The sequence below is a fragment of the Lissotriton vulgaris genome, chromosome 7, assembly GCF_964263255.1.
Source record: "Lissotriton vulgaris chromosome 7, aLisVul1.2, whole genome shotgun sequence".
Taxonomy (NCBI): domain Eukaryota; kingdom Metazoa; phylum Chordata; class Amphibia; order Caudata; family Salamandridae; genus Lissotriton; species Lissotriton vulgaris.
This window is the reverse complement of record NC_141695.1, coordinates 1,103,466,644-1,103,492,896: the sequence shown is the minus strand read 5'-3', so window position 1 is coordinate 1,103,492,896 and position 26,253 is coordinate 1,103,466,644. Positions and strand designations below refer to the sequence as shown.

Sequence of the window (26,253 nt, the reverse complement as noted above, 5' to 3'; positions counted from 1 at the left end):
TTTGGTCGAGACACCCAGACAAATACTGAAACCAGTAGGGTTAAGAGGACCACTGCCCTGCTCTGTTATGTTGGTAATTCATTATTTTTAGTGCAGGCATGTACAAACTTCCCCATTTGAAAGAGACCTGTAAATATACATCTGCCCGTCTCCCCTTTAGTCCAGCCTTCTTTGTATGTGGGTCTAACCTTCCTAACTCCAGGGTACACTTCCAGGGGAAAAAGTGGCTAAGAGTCAAGGCTCCTTGTTGTAATCTTGTTTACACTGTGGCTCCGCTCCTCGCGCCACAGTGGAATGTTGGGGACTGAAGATTCTACAGTGAGAGGCGCACGCTGACCTGTCAGTTGGGAGTTGCTGGCTGAAGGCGGCAGGAGCGCTGACACTGTGTTGCTGTACATTAATAAAACTTGGAACCATCATTCTGTCTTTGCTTCATGTTGTTGCTCATTACAACATGTTTTTGGCGATGAGGAGCTCTTCAGTGGGTAATGGAGAAAAATGGAACTTGCGTAGAGTAGCAAAGTATTGCTCACGAGATCATTCTCCAAAAACCTTTGTTAGGAAGAATTCATGTTCAGGCTTCATGTTGGCTCATGATCATCCATTGCTTAATAGTGCTCGTACTGGTGCAGGGATGAGGGCTCCAGGCCCTGATGGGGACAACTTGAGCACAAGTCAAAGGGCAATTACCGTAAACGAGGAGTCTCATGATCCTCAAGGCACTCCACCTTACCAGAGACCCTTGCGAGTCAGGAGACTTCCTCAACATTTGCATGATTTTCGTGGTGGGATGACTCACCGTTCTCTGTCTCACGTTTCTGCCTTTCCCTGTCCCGTCTTTTCTTCTCTTCCCACTCTCCTTCCCTTTGTTTGCATCTCTACACATTCTTGCAATATGGCCCTTACGGCCACACTTTCTGCATTCTTTCCCAATGGCCCAACACTGCTTGGAGTCAGACGTGTGATAAGTACTACCGCACTTCCCACATGTCTTACTGCCAAACCTACTGGGATACAGTCTACAACCCAATGTACTCTTTCCACCTTTGAATCTGGTAGAGGCAGCTACCTCACCATCACAACCCTCAACAACAGAAGTTTCGCTCTCATTAGACATGTTAAGTTTAGAATCCCTACGATCCATTTTTTTCATGCAAGAATCTGACTATTCAACTATTTAGCAATGTTAATTGCATCCTTAAGAGAGGGATCTTGGCAGCCCACAAGCGTTCCTGTGTCTTTATGCTCCTACATTGAACAATCAGTTGGTCCCGAATCATTTCCTCAGTCATAGGACCAAACTTGCATTTTAAAGAAAGTTCACGAAGTCTAGTGACAAAATCATCAATGGACTCCCCTACCTTCTGAGGCTGGGTGTAAATTTGGATCTTCTCATAACTATGTTTGTTTCTTCGGCAAATCTCAATTCCAATCTTTTCTGTGCCTCTTCTTAAACATTCTCAATGGGTTGACCACGTTCATTGTTAGCAATAGGTAAGTACTTAAAAATGTGTTGTCCTTCTTTTCCTAAATTGGTGAGTAAAATCGCTTTTTTCTTATTGCTACTGTAATCCTGCGCATCCAAAGCTTCCAAATAGTTATCAAACATCTCAATCCACTCATCCCTTTCTAAACCTGGGCTCCCTGGTTGATTGAGAAAGTGAGGAGGAGTAGATACCGCTGAGACATCAAGGGCCGTTACATCCATTATGAATCACCAAAAGATACCTCAATTCTAATTTGATTTGTGAATAAGGATGTAAATGTCTGCTTATTCCTTTCAATTTCGAGCTCTCTTTGCTGAAATGTTTCTTGCCAAATATAGAAATTGCATTTTGCACAAAGAAAATCACCAATAAAACAAAAATCTTCTTTGTATGAGAAGCCGTTCACATTGTTTTATTTTATACACAATACTGTTTTAAATGTGATCCTTTTAGCAATGCAGTAACTTACGTAGAGTAGCAAAGTATTGCTCTTGAGATCATTCTCCAAAAATCTTTGTTGGGAAGAATTCATGTTCAGGCTACATGTTGGCTGCTGCTTGGTGTGTGGAATATTTCAGGATGTATGTATGGGGGCGCAGATTTATGCTATGCACTGACTACAAACCGTTGCTGAAAATACTGTCAGCTGGTGGAACAGGGAAGGGGTCAGCCAGAGTTGCTCGGTTAGCGTCCAGGCTGCAGGAATATAATTTTAGCATTGAATTCATTTCAGGATGGCGAAATGTCCAAGCCGATTGTATGTCGCGACTGTCCTTAGACTGGGAAGAAGTAGACAAGACTGGTGTGTCGAAGTGAGAGAGAGAGAAGAAGCTACCTCTAGTGTTGACGATGTGGTTCAGTGGAGTTGTCGTGATGTCAGTAGAGAGGAATGGGCAGAGGCTATGTCTCAAGATGAAGTTCTTAAAGGAGTCCTAAACCTCATTGTGAAGGGCAGACACAGAGAAAGCACTTTGCCTATAAGCATTAGACCTTTCAATGCGGTCATTGAAGAGTTATCCACTGTCACAGAAAAAGTTATCATGCAAGGTGATAAGATAATTCCCCCATTTGGTATTCATAAGAGACTGTTCGATTTAGCCCATGAAGGACACTTGGGCCAAACCATTACAAAGAATCATTTGAGAAATGAATTCTGGTGGCCAGGAATGGATGGTGATGTAGTTGATTGGGTTGAGAGATGCAGTGAGTGTTGCGAGAGCGAGAAAAGACTTAAGCCAGGACCCCAATCCGTGCCAAGTTCCATCCATGACCCAGGTGTGGTGTGGCACAGCATTTGCCTTGATTTTATCGGACACATGCCAGGTGTTCACCCCAGTAAAAGATTTGGCATGGTCGTAATGGATATCCATTCCAGATGGCTCTCTGTGTATCTCCTTCCCGAAATAACCACTAAAATTACCATTAGAGTACTACGCATGGACCCAATTGACTTCCAGTGAAACGAGAGAATTTCTAAGCGGGTGTGGCATCAAACATTCACTCACCACTTTACATAACCCAAAATCCACGGAATTGTGGAGAGGGCCAATCGCATGATTTAGGGAGCTATAAGTTTGGCTCTCACGAATAATCTTGACATAGATGAGACTTTGAGTGAATTAATATGGGCTTATCGCACAACTGAGAATTCCACTACAGTAGTAGTTCCCTTCATTTCCATGCGGGCAGAAAACCAACTTCTAAATTAGTGCCTCCATGGATCAGAGAATTGGTAGAAGGGAAGAATGTGAGTAGTAGTGGCAAGGACTGGACTTGAAACAAGTGGTAATTCAGTCTGGACTGTTCCCATAGGGAGCAGGGTCAAGACTGATTTGCATAAGGCTGGGTTTAAACTCGAATGGTATGGCGAGCAAAAAAACGATGGATTGAGGCCCTGATCTCTGCACTGGGTTGAATGTTTCAGATTGCTTTCCATTCTGTCCATCAAATGTTCTTTTTGCTGAAGCTTTTTTTTAAGGCGTCACGCTCTACTCGCTTTTCTGTCATAATGCAGAATACTAGCCACTCGTACAGGCAACAGCTGTGCTACGTCCAGTGGCAACTTAAATTGCAAATATCATAAGTCCATACCTGGATGACGATCTCAGTATAACAGCAGTGATCACTCAAGAGCACTGCACTTTTAGACTTTAATAATGATCAACTGTAAATAAATGTAGGTATTTATTGGTTTCCCTCGAAATACTACAACATTACATTTTGATATGGACACTCAGAGCATGTATGAAAATCACATGATTGATATATCCCAAACTGCCTGTTCATGGCCTGCTCTCTTCCAAAACATCAAGGGTCTGATTATGACTTTGGCGGTGCAGCGCAGGGTCCGCCCCACAGCTGCATTGCTAATGCTGTGGTCAGGCTGCCTGCCAGTTTCCTTCTGTCTGCTTGGCTTTGTTTTGGCGTTCCCATAGTGATTTTTAAGAATAGGAGTGATTTGTCCGAGCTGGAGAGAGTTGGGGACACAACCTGTGGCAAAGGAGGTGTTAATGATAGAAGTCCACTAAGGAGCAATGATGTGTTTTAGATCTTGGACGAGGTTAGAAGGGAGGTCGGCTTGAGTTTGGAAATGATGTTGAGGACTTCATGTTCCCAGTTATTGGTGGAAATTATGCCAGGAGGCATTGTTTTTCAGATGTACATTGGAAAGGCTGGTTTCAGGAGAAATTGAGACAGACGGTGAGTTGAAGGGTAGCGAGGTGGGGCGAGGTCAACAAGGGAGGTAAATTGATCGATGCATCAACGGGGCGTTGAGGGGAGGTCGTGGCTTGAGTTAGATGGAAGGATTGATCGATTTTATTTCATAGGAAGTTATCAATTTCCTCGTATCTCCCTGTTGAGGCCATCAGCTGAGGGGAGTGGAAGATGTTTGTTTTCCTACAATGTTAAACAGTTCCCTGGGCCTGTTTTTGGCACAATTGCATTGTGCTAGAAAGAAGGTTGCTTTTTTATTGAAGATGTGTTTTTTGTAAGTTGATCTGGTGGATCTAAGGAGGGCAAGATGGGAGGCAGAGGGGTGTTGTCTCCATGTTCTTTCGGTCGTCTAAGAGAACATCTTTCATTGTTAAGATCAGAGTTGAACAAAGATTTGGATGGAAGATTTCTGTATTTTTTTTGTGTGGGGGGCTAGTTGGTCCAGGACATACTTTACGGTCTTATTGAAGTGTTCAGTGAGCTCATTGGCATTTTGGGAGAGGGGGTGATCATTGATCTCTAGGAGGTTAATGAGGCGGGTTATTGTGGGATCCTCAACATTGTTCCAATGAATGTTAAAATCCCTTAAAAAGAGATTTTTTGAATTGCATATAGAGGATTTGTGTAAGAAAGTCAGAAACTTCGCCAGCAAAAAGAAGAGGTTCACCCGGAGGGGAGGAGCCCTGTGCTGTAAGTTCAACGCCAAGGTATTCAAAGTTTAAGTGGTCTGATTGCTTTAAAAGAGAGTTGAAGTTCGTTTTTATAGATTATAACTAAACCACCCCCTTTTCTGACTGGTCTGTCTTTCCTAATGATAGAGGGGATGAGTAAGTAAAGAATAGCAGTTGAGTGGTCAAAGAGCCTGGTTTCCGTAAGGAAGTTGATGTCGATAGCTTCGCTGAGGATGGTTTCAGATATTTCAGTCGCATGTCGGACAGCAGATTGGGAGTTTTTCAAGCATGCAAGTGAGGGGATTAGGGTTATTTTTGGTAGGATTACAAGGGTGGATTGTTGTAAATTGAGCTGGGGGTTTGGTGAAGAAGGGTGCGGAAAGGAATCTGTTAATTATCACAATCACTGGGATATTGGCGTATGGGAGGGGAAGATCTGCAATCAAAGGCTTAGGAAGGTAGGAGTTGCAAAGGTCAGTGAGGTCAGAAGTGGATAGGTAGCTAACTGCGCGGAGAGGCCTATGAGATCGGTTGCATATGGGTGTAGTTCTCCATCGGTTAGGTCGAGAACTGTTAAGGGAGCAAGAACAGAGGGAATCAGTGAGATTAAGAAAGGACATGGATTTAAGTGTGTTGTGATCCTCTCTAAGTCGTGCAAGTCCAGTTGTCAAGGTTGAGAGATTACGATCTAAGTTTGTTAAAATCTGAGTTCGAAGATTGAGTGGGAGCTCCGTTGAAAAGGAGGGGGGTATGAAGTGGGTTCCGTATTGGTGGGGAAGGGGAGTCTGATGTGCAGAGGGGGAGAGATGTCTGGAGGGAAGGAGTTAGAAAAGTGTTCCGGCGATTAGGCGAGGTTTTAAGCGAGAAGAAAGGTGGGTCAGTCATGGAGTCAGTCTAGGTGGAAGGAGATAAGTGGGCATGAGGGGTGCGGGGAAAAGCCACTACAGATTGAGGGGGAGGAATGCAGTTAAGAGAGGGAGAGATTGGCGAAGGGGGGGATAAAGTAGGAAATTCAAGATGTGGAGGTAGTGAAATAGGAGAGGTATTAGAGATAGGGAGCAGGGTTGGAGTAGGTTGGTTGGTAGAGGGAGTAAGAATTGGCATGACTGCTTATGTAGTTGTGACGTATAGGGGAGGATGGGACAGACCAGGCGGAGTGGGAGACAGCTTAACGTAGTCAGGCATTTGGGTTGAAGAAGGGTTAGGAACTGGTTGAGAGAATTGGTTGGTCAAGGTAATAACATGTTTCTCGAAAAGCTTGAGCTTGTTATCAGGGGCTTGGATGAAGACGTTGCCAGATTTGAATATGGAAATGTAAATATCCCCGGGAAATGCTGGGGAGAGGGTAGTAGACAATTTGAAACCATATGGCATATTACTTGATTTGATGATTGTAAGGTGGTGAAGGAAAATGCTTTTCCATTTGGAGGGGTGGTTGGTAAAGAAGATGCAGTTAGAGTTTATAGCAGAGGGGAGACTGAGGTAGGTATCAGCTATTGAAATTTCAGGGTGACGAATCAGTAATTTATGTTTCAATATTTTTGAGGCGTTTTTAGAAAAGTTGGAAGGGTATAAGATGTTCCATTAGTTGAGGCCTTGTCTGGTGAGGGCAGGATCAGGAGGAGAGAAGCGAGGAAGTGGGGGATATGAACGGGACTTAAGATGAGGAGTAGGAGTAGAGAAAGGAGGGGGAGATATAACAAAAAATGAGAAGGAGGGGAGTAACAAAACTGGAGGGAAAATAGTAAGAGAGAAGTGGAGAGTCAAAGTTAAGCGGGAAGGGATGCGAGATTAGTCAGAGAAAATTAAGCTTTGAAAAAGAGAAATAAAATGAGGGAGCATCAATGAAGGGAAGCCTGGAGCTATGTAGACGTTGTGGGAGTGGGAGGGGAGAGGGAGAAAGGAATGATAGAGGATGTAAGAAGGGGAGGAGTGAAAACTATAGGAAGAATTTATTAGGGAGACAGGAGAGAGAAAGTGAGGAGTGCAGAAGGGGTACTAAGTCAAGAAACAGAGGAGAGTTGCAGGGTAAGGGAGCAGAAAAAATCAATTACTATGGTAACTTAGAGGTTAAATAGTGTGACCTTGTAAGTTGAATAAAAAAAATACCTTGCGTGAAATTGTCTGGAGGTTACTTGAACATAATCATTTAAACACAAAATTAGTTGTCAACAGTCCAGTGTTTAACCTCTTCGGCGCGGCGGACATTCCGCCCGGGTGCGGCCGATTCTGACGTGTGCGCGGCCCCCGGCCGTCCTCCGCACACGCCCACCGTGACATCGGGGGCCGTCTGAATCATGGAAAAGGTTACAAGGGAAGCTCAGGACGGTATAGAAAAAGGCCTAACTGCAGGCCCAAGGGGTATGTACAAACGGATAAGGGAGTATGTCCAAAAGGTGTTAAATGAGAGAACCACGTTTCTATAGTAGCCACCATATTTTAATTAAAATATAAGGATAGATCTTTGATAGAAGAGACATTCTTAATGGCAGACCAGGCATTAACCAAAAAGGCAGCAAAAAGGGAAATGTGCCTACCATGTGCCTGAAGTTGTTGTCTGATTGGTGTAGATAATCGAGGATGATAGGTTGGCCTTCAAACCATCATTTAAGTTGTACGTAAGAGAATTTCGATTCAGTAGAGGCTTTTGGTCAAGAATACCGTATGTTCTGTACTCATTTAATTTTTTAGTTCAGATGCACAGCATGGCTGGCCTCTGGCGTAGTCCAGGTGCTGACAGATGCAGACTAGCTTGTCTTTGGCATGCCCACTGTGTGGACACGCTGCAAGTGTCTTTAAATAACTGCAAAACTGGACTAGTATCCTGATTAGTACCCGGTCTGCGGTGCAACTTATCGAAGTAAAAATTACGGGTTTCTCATCAGTCCAATTCCAACCACGAAACACACCCTAACCACTCAAAAATCGATAAGAACAGTAAGCCACTTAGAAACACCAATAAAAATATGTTAACAAAGTTTGTTTTTAAATGTCAGCGTAACATAATTGGTGGCCACAAATGAAAATATGAATAGCAACATACCCTGCTTCTTTTAATATTATACACTAGCCCACTTACCCTCCACTAAGTCACCCATATTGTGTCTTTTCTACAGTGGAATGAGCAAGCTGGTTACGTTTTGAATTCCATGAAAACTATTGTTGTTGCAAGACCAAAAAAGTCTAGATCCAAATGCAAGTAATGGGTTTATCAATGGATGTTCAAGCTTTCTTTTGCTGATGGACGCCGGGCAGCTTGAGATTTCGAATGTAATTTTGTTTGTGTTTTGAAACCTTAACATTGAATGTAAAACCTTAACATTGAATCTAATATTGTTAGTCATTACAAGGGGTTGAATTAGCTAAAAAAAAGGGTGAGAAATTATTCCTCACTCGGAGCTCCAAAAAATGTTTATACAAAACTTCAAATATCCTTACGACGGCACTGGTAAATAAGATCACAGAACACAACTATGCAAACCCATTCTGCAGCACCGCAAACCAAATGAACTTTACTGGCAAGACACACTTAACCAAACACAAATTATAAAATCTAAGCTATAACTCCTATAAAGCAATATAGTATAATGAAAATCTTCCTAGCTATCGTAACAGAAAGTTTCAATTCTATTAAGGACTCGGAGGCGAGGAGTATGCTTGTTTAAAGCTTGCTCACCACCAAGTGAGCCACGTCAATAATCGGCTTAAAATAAAACTGCTTAAAAGTAGAGTCTGTAGACCAATCTGCTGCATTCCGATTGTCTTCCAGAAAAGCTCCCAGGGTAAATGTCTTAGAGGCCATCGCTCCTCTGGCAGAGTGAGCGCCGACAGCTCGAAGGTTAATTCCGGCCTCTTGCATGACCCACCTTAACCAGCGGGCAATGGTGGGGCAAGAAACCGCCTTATGAGTTTTTTTAAGCGCAATGAGTAATTGCTGCTCCCCCGGACAACGGAACTCCTCTGACATTTCCTCATTTGCTTTAAGGCAAGCAACCACACATAGCTTCGGGGAGTCCGGGAACGCCGGATAAAAAATGGATCTTGTTCAAGACTTTGTTCTTCTTCTTCTGCAAATCGTAAAAGTGACCCCTGTGGGGGAAAAATTCTACTGGTAATATCAAGGGCTCTGACATCCCAAACCCTTCTACATGAGATAAGGCAGAGAAGCGTCGTCAACTTCGCCGATAGTTCTTTCCTATAGAGGAACCTATTCGGCTGCCAAGACAGAAATAGATTTAACACCTGGTTAACATCCCAAAGCTGAGAATAACAAGGTTCAGTCGGTAGCGAGAAACGGATGCCTCGAAGGAGACGACAGACCAAGGGATGTTCGCCCACCGGGGATCTATCAACCATGGTATGACCCGACGAAATGGCAGAACGGAAGGTGTTGATAGTCCTATAAGCCAAGCCCTCCTCCGCCAGAGAGGTTAAAAAAGTCAAAATAAAGGTCACATCCATTGCCACTGGATTGGGACTCTGTCGCACACACCAACGATACCACCTTCTCCAGGTGGAGCGGTAGCGCTTGACGGTGCTTTCGGCCCAAGCCTTTGACATGAACTCTTCAGCCGGTGCCGAAAGGCCTGCACCACCCAGCGTCCACTGTAATCTTCCATGCCATGAGGGCAAGAGAGTCCTGCTCTATCAATGGGGGAGGGACTCCGTCCGGGTTGAGAAGAAGAGTCGGAAACTGGGGGAGTGGGATAGGAAAATCCCAAGAAAGTTCCTGAAGAACCTGACACCACACTTGAGACCTCCATATTGGGGAAATGAGAACCACATTCGCATTCTGGCATTGCACCTGGGCTGAGACCCTCGTGATCATGGCAAACGGGGGAAAGGCATAGCCTTGCTTGTCCCTCCAATTCTGAAGAAATGTGTCTGCCTGCGCTGCCAGACGATCCGGTCTCCAACTGAAGAACCTGGGCAGCTGGTGATCCAAGCGAGAGACAAAGAGGTCCACTGAAAATGGACCCCAGAGAGACTGGAGATCTGCGAAAACCCCCGGATGCAATCTCCAAAGATTGCCGTCATGGAGATGGTGAGACTGAAAGTCCGCTATCCCTCAAGCGCGTGTCTCCAAGATGGTTCGTAACGACCCCGCTAAAAGTTCCAGAGAGTTGATATGCAACTGTTGCTCCAGAGGAGACCGCACACCTCCTGTTGTGAACTCGCCACATCGCGTGCCCCAGCCTGATCTGATGGCGTCTGACTCGATAACGATATCTGGCGCAGAACCGAAAATCGCCCGTCTATTCCAGGCTTCCATGTTGGAAAGCCACCATTGTATCTCCTCCCTGGCTTCCGCAGAGAGGGACACCTTCTGAGAGTAGGAGAGGCCTTTGCAGGGGTGCTGGGCCTTGAGGCATTGCAAGGCCCTGTAATAAAGGGGGCCTGGGAAAATAGCTTGAATGGACGCTGACAGAAGACCTACTATTCGGGCTATCTGTCTGAGGGAGAGCTGGTGCTGGGTGGGAGCTCTCCTCAGTTTGTGGTGGATTTTTGTCATCTTCCGGGAGAGAAGGCTGAGAGTAGCAACGACAGAGTCGATGGAAAACCCCAGGAAAACTGCTATTGGGATGGAATGAGCATTGATTTCACCTCGTTGATCACAAAGCCCAGGCTTTGGAGCAGATTGACCGCTGTGCAAAGCTGTTGAGACAGAGCTGTGGGACATTGTGCCATGAGTAAAATGTCATCCAAATAAACTATGAGTCGCATCCCGGACGCACGTAGACGTTCGATCACCTGAAGCAGTACCTTGGTGAAACACCAAGGAGCGGATGATAGACCGAAAGGGAGTGTGGTGAATTCATACACTTTGTCTCGCCAAAGAAACTGCAGGAACCTCTGATGTGTGGGTAAAATTGGGATGGTCAGATATGCGTCTTTTAGGTCTAGAAGCACCATCCAGTCGTTCGGTCTGAGAAGATCGCGAAGTGGATGTATTCCCTCCATCTTGAAGTGGTGGTACACCAGCCACTCGTTGAACTTGCGCAAATTGATGATGGGCCTCTGGCCCCGTCTGCCTTGTCCACCACAAAAAGATTGCTGATGAAGTCTTGAGCATGGGAAGTGGTTTGTACAACTGCCCTTTTGTGCAAAAGAGAATGGACCTCCCGGTCGACCAAAGCGTCGTCCACTGCCGAGAACGCCAGAGGGTGCAGCAGAGCCAGCTGTAAGTGCTCCCCGAGAAACTCTATATGAAATCCTCGGACAGTTTGGAGTACCCAATCATCGCCCGTGACAGAAGTCCAAGCCTGGAAAAAATGCGCCAGCCGGCCCCCCACTTTTAGTTGAAAAGAAGGGAGAACACTCACCGGAAGAACTGGACCACCACGGTTCTTTCCTCAGCGTCCCCTAGTAGGGAAGAAGTTGCCACATCTGGTCTGATCCTGGTAAGCTGCTTGGTTGGAGCCTTCTCTCTGCTGGTTAGGACCGCCGGACGAGCAGCTCCTGCCTCAAGCGCCCCCCCCTGTAAACCAGCGGGCTAAAGACCTTCCGTATAGAAGTTTGCGCCCTGTCCAAGGATGTGAATGTATTCACGAAGCGCCCCAGTTCATTCATAAAGGGCTCGCCAAAAAGGCCTCCTTGGGCAACGGGTCCCACCTCTGAATCCGCCAGATCCCCAAGTTTGGGATCCACTTTTATCAAGAGGGCTCTTCGGCGCTCAGTCGATATGGCACAGTTGGCATTCCCCAGAAATACCACCACGAGCTGGGCCCAAGATGAGAGGTTTTCCGGAGAGATCAGGGCTCCAAATGATTTGGCTTCTTCAGCCATATCAAGGATTTTTGTTATGGGCCCAAGAATTTCAAGGAGCTTGTCTTGACAAGCCCGCCAAGACCTGTCGATGCAGAGATTCTGCTCATCTGCGATAGGAACAGGAGTGGTAGGAGCTGGCTGCGAAGGACGCCAGGGACGTCAGAGTCAGAGTCCCCAAGGGTGGTCATCATAGGGGGGGGGTTTGCTAGCTAGGAAAACCCGCTTGAGGCGAGCGAAGGCATCGGTGTCAACCCCCCACGTCCTTGGCTTGCTTGCCGGGAGGAGGTTGATGGTCAGCTGTGGCATCGCTGGTAGGGAGAGAGGCTGGAATGGCCTGAGCTGCCCTGGCCAATTTATCACAGGCTAGCTCGATTTTGCGGGAGAGGCGGTCTTCTAAGGTGGCCTTAGCCTGCTCCACCGCTTTGTGTATGGAAGAATTTACTGTGTCATAGAAATCCTCATCCCACTGCAATGCTGTGAGTGGGTCTTCCTTCCACCGGTCATCCAGGTAAGTTTCATCTTGATAAGACTCCATAAGGAGCCTAGAAAAGCACTACCTAGGTAAGTGGGAAGTGATAGTCGGAGGGGAACCCCGTAATATGGGAGGCTGGGTGTCAGACGACTTTTCAGCAAGCAGAGCTCGCGATTGGGAGCCAAGCCCTGGGACCCACCAGCCCTGGTGCTAGAATGAAAGGGCAGCCTGCCAAATAAATGGGCCCCAGCAGGACATAGCCTGCAATATAGACTCAGAGGAGCGTGAAAGTAGGCCTAACAAATGACTTACCTCCGAGGCTGGGCACAATCATCAGCTCGCAGCCTCACATAGAATTTGTACCGACCTTTCTCTCTAAGGCATACAGGGGGCGTTCAAGGAAACAGCTGCCTAATGGCAGAAACAGACCTCAAGCGGTGTAGTGGCAGGCGGAGGCTCGCTCACTGCAGTGCGTTCCGCGGAATGCATGGAATCTCAGGAACGCACTCAGTGAGGAGGATGCACAAATGCGCCCTCTAGCGGTGAAAACAACGCACCACGAGCCGCACCAAGTACACAGCTGCTAGGAGGAACACTCCCACGGCTGGAAACAAGTCAGCCGAGTTGCGGCTGGAAACGAGTCAGCCAAGTAGCGGCTGACTCACGCCTCACAAACATGCGGAAAAGCACACAACAACAGTATGCAGCGAACCGCTAAGCAATAAACAGCAATACATTAAGAACAAGCATTGGAAATGCAATAGGTCTCGCATTAGAAAAGTTGGAGCTATTGGTCTTGTAAATGACAAATATTTTATTTATGTGTTGGTTTTTAAAATAGCTAAATTGATAGCTTTGTCATTTACAATGCCAATAGTTATAACTTTTGCGAATGTGACACCTATAGCATTTGTAATGCAACATGTTTTGTATTTACGTGACTTAGATGGCAGCTCTGGTCGTTAGGCCACATCTCTAGAGAGATGTACAAAGGACTGAGGAAGACAAGATAAACTGCACTGCAATAATTATGTCGAAATTAAGTTAGTACCTCTTTGATCGTTTTACTGCAAAATTTTGAAAATTATGAGACTCTAGTTCAGAACCGTTCGAATTTAGCTGTAGGACAAGGCAACGCAAGAAGTGCCAGTGCAAAGTGTTGTAAGTAACTGTGGCCAAGCATCTACGGTAAACAGAGGCAACGTTGTCAGTAAACTTGGGAAAATATGTAGCCTAGCCCAACATTAAAAGTGTTGCAGTTACTGGGTGTAGGCCATTAAAAACAAGAACAGAAGTGAAATATTAACATCTTTTTGTGACATTTGTAATAAAGCTTGAAACATTGAGGGAACATATTTGAACCAGTTGTTGAATGGTTGCACAGATTGATGCTGTGGTGGCACTGAGTGATGTGGTGGCGACGAGTGATGCTGTGGTGTTCAGTGATGCTGTGGTAGTGCATAGTGATGTTGTGGTGCCCCTGAGTGATGTTGTGGTGCCCTGAGTGATTCTGTGTTGGTGCTGAGTGATGCTGTGAGGATGCGATAGATAGATAGAGGGATGGCGATGGATAGATAGAGGAAGGGCGATAGAGTGAGGGCGATAGATAGATCGATAGATGGTTGTATGGGGGGGTTGTGTGTGTGTGGGGGTGTGTGTGTGGAGGGGTGTGGGTGTGTGTGTGGGGGGGTGTGTGTGTGGAGTTGTGTGTGTGTGGGGTCTGTGTGTGGGGGTGTGTGGGGGGGGTTTCTGTGTGTGGGGTTGTGTGTGTGTGGGGATGTGTTTAAGGGGTTGTGTGTGGGGGAGGACGATCAACAGATGAGAGAGAAAGGAGAGAGTGAGAGAGAGTGAGGAGAGAGAGATAGAGAGAGAGAGAGAGAAAAAGGGGGGAGATAGAGGAGAGGTATAGAGGGAGGGAGGGAAATAGAAGGAGTGGGAGAAAGAGAAAGCGAGAGGAGAGAGACAGAAAGAGAGGGAGGAGAGATAAAGAGAGAGAGGGAGGGAGAGAAATGGAAAGACTGAGAAAGAGAGTGGGGAGGGAGAGTGAGAGAGGGGATTAGAGAGAGCCAGAGAGGGGGAGAGAGAGCGGGAGAGACAGAAAGTGTGAGGAGAGATAAAGAGAGAGAGAGGGAGGTAGAGAAAGAGAGAGATAGAAAGGGAAAGAGTGAGAGAGAGGGCGAGAGAGAGAAAGAGAGTAGGAGAGACAGAGAGAAAGAAAGCGAGAGACTATGCGCCCTGGTGGGAGCTGTGGGAAACAGGTTCAAACAAATTCTGTTGAAAAGAAAGGGTGACCTACGTAACATTAGATGGATTCTTGAAAAAACAGGGCGGAAATTAAACCACAAACCACAACACAGACAGCCCACTAACCCGAAGGGCCGTTAGAAGGCTTTAAAAGCCCCCTCGGTGCATCAGAGGAGACACAACACCGCTCATGGCCTGCCTCGCTGCTTCACTGCCAAATGGGATCTCTCCTCAGCCTACCCCAGCACCAGTCACAGGACAAGGCCACACCTGAAATAACACATACAGAAGGAGGATGTCCAAGTTTAACTTTAGTAATGCTTTGTTACCAAATAGTCATCAGGAATTACAAACTATAAAAACTCTACCTGCCATACAGACTGCCAAGCGCTGAGAAGCCTAAAATGAACATGGCTTGCATGCAGAGCCCATGTGCACCATTGTACTGAATAAAAGATGGTCAGCAGAGGCGAGGGGAGTGGAATCCAGTACTCCCTGGTTTTGTTAATGTGCAAGGCCGAGCCCAGTGGGGGCGTGGGTGGTGCCTCAGCACGTGCAAGATAACGAAGGATTAGGAGAGCGCTGGATTGATTTCAGAAAATCGCCATCTGAATAACCTGCATTTCACAAAATATACATGCTCACGGATTAGAAACATTTCAGTTTTTAAAGAACCTGAATGGACATATAGTATATGTGCAGATTATAATATAATGTTTATTAGCTTGCCTTCTCCTTTTTTACGTCATTATGACAAGTAGTCTGAGACAATAAAAAGCCCTTTCTCATGGCAATAATGTAATAACACTGAATCTGAACCGCGCATTAAGTGTTAATGTGTGGGTGGGTGAGCTTGTACACGTAACAGCATTCACCCGGATTCGGGCTTCTGTGTTTTTGGGCCAAAATTATTTTCACTGGCACTGCAGAACTGGGTTCATGTTCATGTTTGTGCTCCCACTGCACAAAATGTAGAGCCACATAAAGCCACATTTACGGGTCCCTGTGACATAGCGGCTTCATCACAGTCAACCTGGAACCCGGACGAAAAATGATTTATTTTGCAGATGACGGCAGCAACACTGATCACGGTCAGACTTAAAGCCAAAGGGCCCTGACAAAGATAATTCAGCTGCGAAAACGGGAAAGAGGTACTCATACCCCACATGAATTAAACCCGACAGAAATGGAGCCACCGCTACCACCATTCTGTGCAAGCTTGAGGGAGAAAGAGCAGCGCAGGATGGGAGAGATGAAAATGGACGAGAGAGAGCAACACGGGAGGGGAGAGAGGCATGTAAGAGGCATGCGAGAGGTCTAGGAGGGAGCGTAAGGGGGTGTATCGTGACAGGAAGCAAACAACAAGCATCTAGGTTTCTGCAGCTTGGGGGGCGGAGCGGGGAGAGCAGCGATGAGGGAGAGACACGGCCTGGCGGCCGTGAATAGTGTGAAGCAGCAGGGGCCTTTGAAGTGAAGCTAAGCTTCACTTCAAAGGTGTGGGAGGTGAGAGGAGTGAAACAAGTTGTAAAAAAAAATGCGGCTGAGGCAGAGCGCACACTGGGGAAAGCTTGTGGGGCGGAGAGGGAAGAGCTGCTGGGGAACAGATGGCTGGCGATTTGATGCTGTGCACGCGCATTTTAGGTCAATGCGCTTGCGCATTGACCTAAAAGCGCACGGGCACAGCATCAAATCGCCAGTGTAATTAAAGTCTGTTTAAGCCCCTATAGTCTCGCTCACCTCAATGCGCATGCGCATTGACAGGCGAGACCTAATAAACGGAGCATGACGGTCAGCCGCCGGGGCGCCGCCAGGGCGCACTGTATCTACAACAGCAGAGCGCGAAGGCTCGAGAACAGCGCCTGAGGGGAAAAAGCAGGAAAAACCCCTTGAAACAGGCAAATTGAAACAATTCAATACAAAACTGAGTATACAGTCAATCTAGAACGAACAATTTCAAACAGCCAATGATATATTAATAAAATCACGAGAGAAAAGTGAACATGACTTATCTGGCTGCAAGCATCAAAGAAAGAGGGAGATTGGACAGTGATCGAGGACTACCATCACCTCGGCGCTCTGTGATGGGTGCAGAGAGCAAGGGACACTCTATCAATGGACACTCTATCTTTTTTTTTTAAAGATATTCCCGATGTTTCATGGAAATAGTTGTTTGTTTTGGTGACTTTAAAATGGCTGCTGTCATTAAAATAAAGAAAGATAAAGCATAATCCTCGCCTCCGGTCCTGACATAGAATTCAGTGTTCACCATGCACAGTGTTCCATGTTGCTTTGTACAATGCTATATTTTGTTGTAATGCTATCTTGTACTTAATCCATGCTGCTGTTTTTCCCCAAAAGCTACATCCTCAAAGTAAATAAGTTAACTTTTGCCATTATGTTACTTTCATGCCTCCTGTTTTTTTTCCGTTTTACTGCGGGAACATGACCTTTGTAGTTACCCAACAGCTCCTCAGTGCCCTTAACAAAAGCAGCATTTACAATTGCGGAAAAATGACTGTATGTTAGGGCTGCTGACTACAGGATGAATCTCCTGCAAGCCCCACAAATAACAAAACACCGCTTGTTTTCCTCTCTGGGTAGCTGGCAGTTCCTGGTTGGCACTAACCTCCAGCCATGCCTTGCAAAATCGAAGAGATCAAAGACTTCCTGCTGACAGCTAGGAGAAAAGACGCAAAATCTGTGAAAATAAAGAAGGTCAAGGACAATGTGAAGCTCAAGGTGCGCAGGCAGCAAGTACTTTTACACACTGGTCTTCCCAGACAAAGAAGAGGCAGATAAGCTGAGGTAGTCCCTGCCTCCTGGTTTGGCAATAAAGGAGTGTAGTAATCCGGAGGTGTAAAGAAATCCAGTTGTTAAAGTAAACCACTTGTTTATGAAACTTTGAGCGCCGTATTACCCGTTCTAAAAAACGTTGACCCAACGTGAACTGCCTGTTTTAGACATTGAAAAAAAGGTTTGGCACTCCCTGATTAAAAATAAACCTGAACGTAATGTCTTGGGTACTATCTTTGCAGCATGACTAAAGCTTAGGCCAGTTGTTTTCTGCACCTTCTGTAGCAGTTTGATTGCAAAATTAAGGCCACCTCTTTAAATCATATTAGGTCTGTATAGAAATATATCTATATAAGGTCATTAAAATGAGGGCCAAAGAATTGGGTAATTGTAAGACTTCCATTTAACAGCACTATCTATCAAACCTTAAGTGTGGCAGCTTGAATTTTGCCGTGCACTAGTTTCATATTGTTTAATGTTTGTCAGTCATGCATGCCTTTAGAGGGCTTAGGAGTGCAGTATACCCAGTGTACTTTAATAGTGTTTGACAGTGTTCAGTCATACGTAGTTTAACATGCTATGAGTTGGATAAGAGCTTGTAATTCAGTAAGGAAGCCGTGCTTAGCAATGAAACCCATTACCCTTGAGCTAAGAGTTCTGTTTTTGCAATTCCACAGGTGCCTTAATAGGAGTTGTAAAGTACCACTCCAGAACTAGAAGGTTTTCTGGTATGTGCCACCTCTACGGCACCAGCCTTTGATCTTCTAGGCCTACCAGAAGCGATGTAGCAGATCTGTAGATGTGTTATCTACTCTGATGACATAAGTACCCTTTTCCCAAGTGCCACAGATGTCCGGATTTGAAACCTGACCTAGCACTTTACTTGTCTTTTATCACCATGGTAGGAGTGAAATTGGCATATTGTTTATTGAACATCTCCTTCAAAAACATGTCACCACTGATGTTTTTAGTATGAATGATGAATTTGTTGTGATCAACTCAATGTCTGACCCGCATGCTAAATGTTTGGTGGCAAGGAGGGCTCCAATGTATAAGAAGGATGCTCCATGAAGCTGCTTTTGATTCTGGCAGTCATTGGAAAAGGAGAAGCTAAACTTTTATGCCCACATGCATCAAAGTCAATTGCATTCTCAAACGGTGCGATTCGCAATTTTCGGCCGTTTGCGAATGCAATTGACTAATTTGAAATGCATCATGCATTTCGCAATTTTAGGAATCGCAACCATGTTGCGATTTCTAAAATAGCGATTGCATTTAAGAAATCGCAATTTCAGATTTCTTAAATGCAATGCATGATCATTTTTTAATTGCGAATTCGCAATTTGGAAGTGGTAAATTAGCATGAACTTCATGCTAATTTACCGAAAACTTCCAAATATGCACAAATTGCATTTTTGAAAGTTTTAATTTACACACACACATGCCCTTGGGGCATGTGTGTGTGTAAATTTCATTTAAAGTTACATTTCAGGGGTGCAGGGAGGGGTTCTTTGGACCCCCCCTGCACCCATGAAATTGCATTCACATTTTGCGAATCGCAATTTGAAATTCGCAAAATGTGAATGCCTTCCCATTCATTCCTATGGGCCTTTTGGCCCATAGGAATCAATGGGAAGGGTTTTCCTTAATTGCGATCCGCAAATTGTGAATCGCAATTAAGGAAAAATACAGAATCGCAAAAATAAATGCGAATTGTTCATGCATTGCAGTTTGCGATTTCTAAATTGCGATTCCTTAATTTTCGCAATTTAGGAATCGCAAACGGGTGCAATGATGCATGTGGCCGTTAGTGCCTTAACTTGGACAGGAGGAGGATCCTACCTCCATGTCTTTCTAAATGCTAGCATCCCTCAGGTGTTCTCCATTGATGGAAATGTATCAGCCGATGAATAGAAAATTTAAAAAAGAAAAAAATTAACGCCCTTCCTTTTCCTCGCATCATCTATCCGAGTCCAAGACAGAGCAGGGAGGCAACAACTCAGATCACCCTTTTAAAGTTCATCCTCTAAGCCCTTCTGGTAATATAGTAATTTTACCCACCCCACTCCACACCCTGACTAAGCCATGTTGTTGGTCACATGTTTCCTAAAGTGGGTACTTCTGGCATGCCCTTGGTACTGCTGATGGCCTACTGACTCCAATAGTAGCACCCTCCCTCAAACTCTAACCAAGTGAAAAGGGGTTACCATAGGTCCGGATCTTTTACCCTACGCAACTGTGCTGGTGTGACTTCGTTTGAGAGTCTTCTTTTTAAAAAACTTTTCTTAAATAATTTCTTTATTGGTATTCTACAGCTTATACCAAACAGTTGCAAATTTAAATATCTAGCATTAAAGCAAGTTAACTTTGTGCATCATCACAATTTCACAAGATACAACACTATAATATGCTACATTTCCCACTTCTGTTGTTACACATTGGCTATCCTAATAAATATATCAGCAGACATAGAGGCCTTAAAGTTCTGCGACTCCAGATGTTGAAGTGGGATTTCCCCCACCACGTCTCCAGCCCTTTCACAGGAAAGCACGTAGCTGGGAGAGGGCAGACCATCACACAGTCGGGCTTCCTACCCTAGTGCAACCCACAGCCTGAGTACAGGCTCACCAGTCGGGCTGGGTCTCCATCAAGTAGCCATGAAGAGGGTCCCATATGTCCCATGGTCAAGAGCTTGCGGGTGCAGCTCGGCATAGGTGTTCATCTGGTCTTTATAGTAAATGAGATCCTGCAGCCCTGTTTCGCTAGCAAGAGGCCCAGTGCCACAAACTTTGTAAAGGAAGCTTCAACGTTCTCTGAGTAGCACAGCAATGCAACTAGTGGTGTTAGGTTCAGGTGGCTGCCCTTCATGTGTGCCAGAGAATCAGCAACCTCTGCCAATACCCCCCATTGCCCTTCACTCCCAAGCAGATGGAGAAAGTCAGCCCCCGATTCCCCGTATCTTGCACACTTATCCCCTGACTGCAGTTATATTTATGTAGTCTAACAGGTGTGTAGTATAGCCGATGTAAGAATTTAAAGTGATTGATACGTAGTTGGCTGCTAGCTGTTATGCATCCAGGTTGCTGGCAACAGTTGAGACATTGCTTGTCAGTAAGCGGTGCCTCCAACTGGAACAAGCATTCCCAGGCATCTCTGTGCATTCCAGCTGTTCAGTGTGGTATAGCAGTGAGACAATATGTTTCTGATTCATGGCATGTATCAATACATGTAGGTTGTTTAGCATGGGGGGTTCTCAAGAAAAATCATGCGTGGCCGCCCTCGCATTGTGACGAACCCTGATATACAGAAACACCTCCAGGGAAGTGAGCCTCTTTCCAGTGAAAAGCTCTTCAGAAGTGACCAGCAATCCCTCAGAGTACAGGTCCCTCCAAGTTCTGACACCAGCCTTGTCTAACATATTCCAACACACCATATCATGTGTGACTGGAAGTAGGGAATGATAGGTCTACTGGATGAGCGGGGAATAAAGGATAGGCCAGTTTATTCAGTTTGTCCCAGGCATCTGTCGTGCAGGCAACAGTGGAGGTCGCTGTGTCTGCCACCTGTGCGCTCAGTAAAGCAGTTGTGCGAATGGGGCCATGTATCCTCATTCTGTGGTCAGATGTGGCATGAAAGGAGGAGGTCAATACCAGTATGCAGCGTAGTGGGTCTGTGCACACATGGAAATAGAGCTCAATTCCAGGGGCTTTAAATCCTCCCTTTGCAAATGGTTGTGTAAGTACCTCCTATTTCAGCTTTGGTTGCTTCCCTCGCCATGCCAGTCTCATAAGCTGTGTTTTTAATGACGTGAAAAAATAGCCACCCAGTGAGTGAGGAATATTCAGAAATAGATTAATAGATTTTGGTAAAATTATCATTTTCATCAGGGAGATTTGGCCCGCGAAGGAAAGAGGAAGGGTGATTCAGTCTGTGATGATCTCTATCACTGTGTCCAAGGCTGATCCATAGTTTGTCTGCAGCAGTTCATCCTGGTCTCTAGTGAATGTTACTCCCAGGTACCAGAGTTTCGACTTGCACCACGCCAGCAGGTAGTACGGGCAGAACAGTTGAGTGGGACGGATCCTGACATACAATGTGATGTCGTCCACATATAACCACATTAACACGCGTCTGGTAGGATAACGGATTGCATAATCTCGATAAGGTTGCATTAATTTGTTCGCAACTGTGTCCACTGCTAGTGCTAAGAGCAGGGATGACAAAAGGAATCCCTGCCCGGTGCCCCGCAAAATGATGAAAAGGGAAGAGCAGGTCCTGCTTATTTACACTTTTGCTGCTGGACGGCAATACAGCAGTTCGATGCAGGAAAGAAAGGAGGGAGGAATGCCCATCCGCCGAAGCACTACCATTAGATAATCCCACTTAAGGGAATCGAATGCCTTACAGCGTCGAGGAATACCGCCATCGCAGCTAACTCAGCTTCTATGTCTTGGAGCAGCGAGAAGAGTGTACGCAAATTATGCGATGTGGAGCGCCCTGGTATAAAACCAGATTGGTCAGACCTGACTCGGAAATCCATCAGCAGTCTCAAGCGACTAGCTAATATCTTATGTTATCTTGTATTTTGAAATCGCAGTTGTTGAGCGATAAGGGCAATAGGATTCCCATTGTTCTGCCCGCTTGTTGGGCTTGAGGAGGATATGGCCATCGCCTCCCTCATCAAGGGTGGAAGAATGCCTGCTTCCTTCACCACTAGATAAACAGCCTTGAGTATAGGTATAGGTATAGGAGGACTAATACAGGGTTTATAAAAATCATCTGGCAGTCCATCAGGGCCAGGACCCCTGCTAGACTGCTGCTGCATTATGGCCTCCTTGATTTCATCCTCCTTTATGTCTTCTAAGAGGAATTCCCTCTGCACGCCGCTCAGTCAATCTAATGCCACATCTCCTAGATAAACCTCTATAACCACTATTTTAGTCCTCCTAGATGAGTTAAGAGTAGAATAGAAGGAAGAAAATGTATTGAGTATCTCAGGTGTGTCCCTGACTAGGGTGCCATCCTTGCCTGTGACCTTGAGGGTTTAATTGAAGAAACAAGGCTTGCATGTCATTTCTGCTAACACCCGTCACGGGCATTCCCCCTCTCCCTATGCTGGAGCTCTGAAGTATTTTCTATGGAAAAATCATTTGCATTCAGCAGTGGTCTGATAATTGGTGAGTGAATGTGTGAGTTTGGCCTCCATCCCGGATTCCTGTGGCAAGTCCAATTGCCCCTCCAGCCTCTTAAGATCCCCTTCCATCCTCTAAAGTGTACCCCGAATGTCAAGCAATATACCTCCATTTTTGACGATGCAGAGCCCATATATGATGCCCTTGTAGTCTTCCCAAACTGTACATATCTCTGGGAGAGAGTCTGTGTTTCTCTCAAAGAAGTCGTAAATCTCCTATCCCAGCACCTCACGGATGTCAAATTGTCACCCACTGGGAACCACGCTGCAGGAGCGACGATATTCCCCTCTCTCTACCCCCGCACAGACTGCAGCCCGCAATATAGATACCATGCACACTACAGCCTGAGCCAAGAGAGAAGGAAGGGTAAAAATAACAAACCCGGGGAGGAAGAAGGCTTCAGAGAACCCAGTAAGTCTCCAGCTCTCATTATTCTCAAGGGGTATAGAAAGAACCTCGCACCCTGCAGAGGAGAGATAAACAGAAAGAACAAAGATAAGAATTCACTTCTGGACTCTCTCTCTCTACGCACATACCATTATCAGTACCAACAACAACCCCTTCACCTTCTTTCCCGATGAGGGCTTCAGCAGTGCTGTATCGGAGACTCCATTCCTCTTAACCTGAACTGGAGCCTTCAAGAGTGAACACCACTCTAGGAGAGTTTCCTCGTATTGTTATGCACATTAGAGGAAAAACGTCTTCTGACTGAAAAAAACCCTTTCCAAATGATGCGTGCAAAATAAACATCCCGCTTTCCAAACTACCCGAAAAATCAGTGGCCACAAAAGGAAAAATAATGAAGCAAAACGCCGACTAGCAGCTGGTTCGTAAAAGAACCTTAATTTCACACAAGGACGCCGAGAGAAATCCAACACCCGGAAATGAATGCACCGGCGTGTTTCCAGTGTCCGCACGCAGCCGCGTACAGAATCCAACGCAAATCCGGAGCAAGTTTTAGAGTCACTTGCAATGCCCAGCGCTCCAACGTCCTTAATACAGATCTAGAATCCGAAATGTTCTTCCTTTCCAGAACGAAGCCTCGCTCTGTCATCCAAAATAGTCCCTGAGCGAAAACACGAACTCAGCCGAACAATCCTATATAGCACGGTCACCAGGAAAGACAACGTGACCGGTTTCAAAACCAAGCAATGAATGCCCGGTCCCGCTCCGTTAAATGCGATCACATGGGTCAAGAAGGGAGGGGTGTTGACATCAGCATGCGCATAGAGAGAGGACTGAGGTGCAGCCCGATCTAAATCCCAACAACGGACTGGGTTATCTAACAAAGTGGTAGGAGATGGTCTCCATGAAATACAGGGCGAGGGGTTAGCCGGAGGGCGCAACCTAAGATGAACAATAGAGTGGTCTGAGTTGGTGTGCTCCAGATGGGCTGCATCCAGTAATCAAACCCCCAACCCACAGTCAACTTGTTACGTTAAGCCCAACTTGATTCTCAAGTCAAAATTAATGTAACCGGTTATAGTGTGCAACTTTTACAAAGTTGCCACTTTGTTGCCTTCAATCTCCTGTGCCCTCCATCTATTTTATTTGTAGAGCGCATGGCTACCTAAAAAGGTTTCCCAGTGCTGACCTCCTCACTAAACCAACCCAATATTACCGAATCCAAGGGTGACTTAAAGATGTTTAGAGCAATTTGGAAAACAGCTGTAAGCGATTTACAGGCTCTCAATGATTGTGTTTAAACAACAAGAGAGAAAGGGCAAAATAAAATACTCTCGCACCCCTGCGGATATTCGGTTCAAAACAATAGAAGAGTATCCAAAATTATAATATATACAAAACTCTGTAAGGAGAAAACGGTGAAACAGCCCGTCCACCAACACCTTTAAGTGCCTTATATCAAGAAGTGAACTGTGTCAAAGGGATAGTGACTTCCCAGTGTTGAAAAAAGGAACCCTCATGCACCCACATACAGTAGGTTGCCCTGTTTCTTCATCGGGTTCCTGTGGTTAGTAGTGTGGGGGTATAATTAACCAAAAAGGTGCAGGTTAAAATGGGTGTAGACCACTCCCTCAACCAACACTTTTAATGGAGGGGTGGTTCAAACCCAATGAAAAATAGTGTGAATGTAAGGACAGCATGGGGTTAAGTAAATTTGAACCCCCTGTCCTAAAAATAGGTCGACATGTTTCAGCTTGAGGGTCCTGTTCGACCCAGCATTCCTCAGGACCAATAGTAAATTCTCTCCCAAATGGGCACGGCCAGCCCTACGTAGCCTACTCACGTTGGAAGGAAGATAATCAGCTTTACATATGTGTTTTTACCAACTCGTAATCGCTGTTAATCCTAAATTCTTCACGTCAGCATTTGCTAGCTGGCGGCTCCCCACAGGAAACCTACTCCGGTCTCTTCGAGCCGTGGAAGAGACCTGGAGTAGGTTTCATGTGGGGAGCTGCCAGCTAGCAAATGCTGACGTGAAGAATTCCCCCACCACGGACTCATGAAGCCTTACATTTAGGATTAACCAAATCCTGGGGCAAAAGATTGGCCTTTACTCAGATGTGGGAAACATTTGGAATGTATACTGAATTCTTTACCCCTCACAAAACTGAGGTTGAGCACCTGAGCTTTTATCCCAACAGCGATTACGAGTTGGTAAAAACACATATGTAAAGCTGATTATCGTCCAGCCCGAACTGCCAAGCCATGCCTTCCCTGGACCGGAAACAAGCTTCCGAGGACCGGTTTCTGGAATTCCAGCCCAGATCTTTCTTTTTGATCAAATGTATTTTATTGAGTTCCACAAAGCAATACCATACATTAATTGAACAAAATGAGCCAAGCTACATCACATGTACCCAGCGTGTTACACTTCTCATCCCTCTATCTGTTTAATGAGGGGTAACCATGTGTCCGTGTATGCTTGTATGGTGGTAGTCAAACCCCGCAATGACAGCAAGAACTCTTATCCACCAACCTCCCCGGAAACCCCCTCCCGCCCCAACCTTCCCCAACTGTGTCCAACCCTCGACCCTTACCAACCCTCCCCCACCCTCCCCACTCGGTATGTTCCTAGTAGTGCCTGGAGGTGACTGCACGGGGCTCAGGCTAAACCTTGTGTTCTGCTCTAGTCGTCTCGTCACGGAATTCCTCCGCTAGCTTCAGAACCCTGAGATACTTCGGACAGGTGAGTTCTGTGAATTCCTGGGAAAGCAGGGAGATGAGTGGTTGCCATATTTCTCTAAACGTGTCTGATGTCTGCGTGAGCGAGGCTTGTATCCTTTCCATCCCCATGATATACCACAATCTTGTTGCGTGCTTATCTAGGACCCTGATCGATACTGTGACCTTATGCCCCTATTCGGCTATAAATCCATTTATTCCCTATATTGGCATAACCGTTCAAGTGCAATATTCAGTAACTCATCTCTGGCCTCACACGAACAGAGCCACATTCCAGAATAGCTTTCTCTGCCACTTCCTTTGCAACCAATTAGTGCAATGACAGAGCAGAAGTCACTATCTGAGATTCCTAGATTAACACTCTGAGTTCTTCAACAAGATAAAAACTCAGCAAACCTGGAAATCCCCGCTTGCTGTGTTTTGATTAGTAACAGAACTCTAATGAGCACTGATAGACGATCACTTCCTAGTGACATCTTTATTGACGTCTTATGTCCAGCAAACTTACGTCAACCAAGGCACCTTTCAGGTATAAATACTACCAACGTGGCCTTAAGCAAGTCCCCTGTTGCCCGACGCCTGAAGCTGCTGTTATGCTGAAGATATCATAGCTGCTATCGCTACTGCTATCGCTGCTAACTAGCGAACAATGGTGTGGTGAACCTAGGAGCTGAACAGCCGTCCCCCTGCAAGAGCCCAGCAGATGCAAGCTGCCCGCGGACGCTGTCCCCCCTCCTTCTCCTCCTCGACGCGCTAAAGAAGAG

General features: G+C 45.8%; 1 protein-coding gene and 1 pseudogene across 3 annotated transcripts in view; both read left to right on the top strand.

The window, feature by feature from the left end:
* Positions 1 to 26,253, top strand: part of LOC147702977 (organic cation/carnitine transporter 2-like) — a 562,174-nt gene that overhangs the window by 47,479 nt on the left and 488,442 nt on the right. The window lies entirely within an intron of this gene.
* Positions 16,992 to 17,217, top strand: LOC147702978 (large ribosomal subunit protein eL38 pseudogene; annotated as a pseudogene).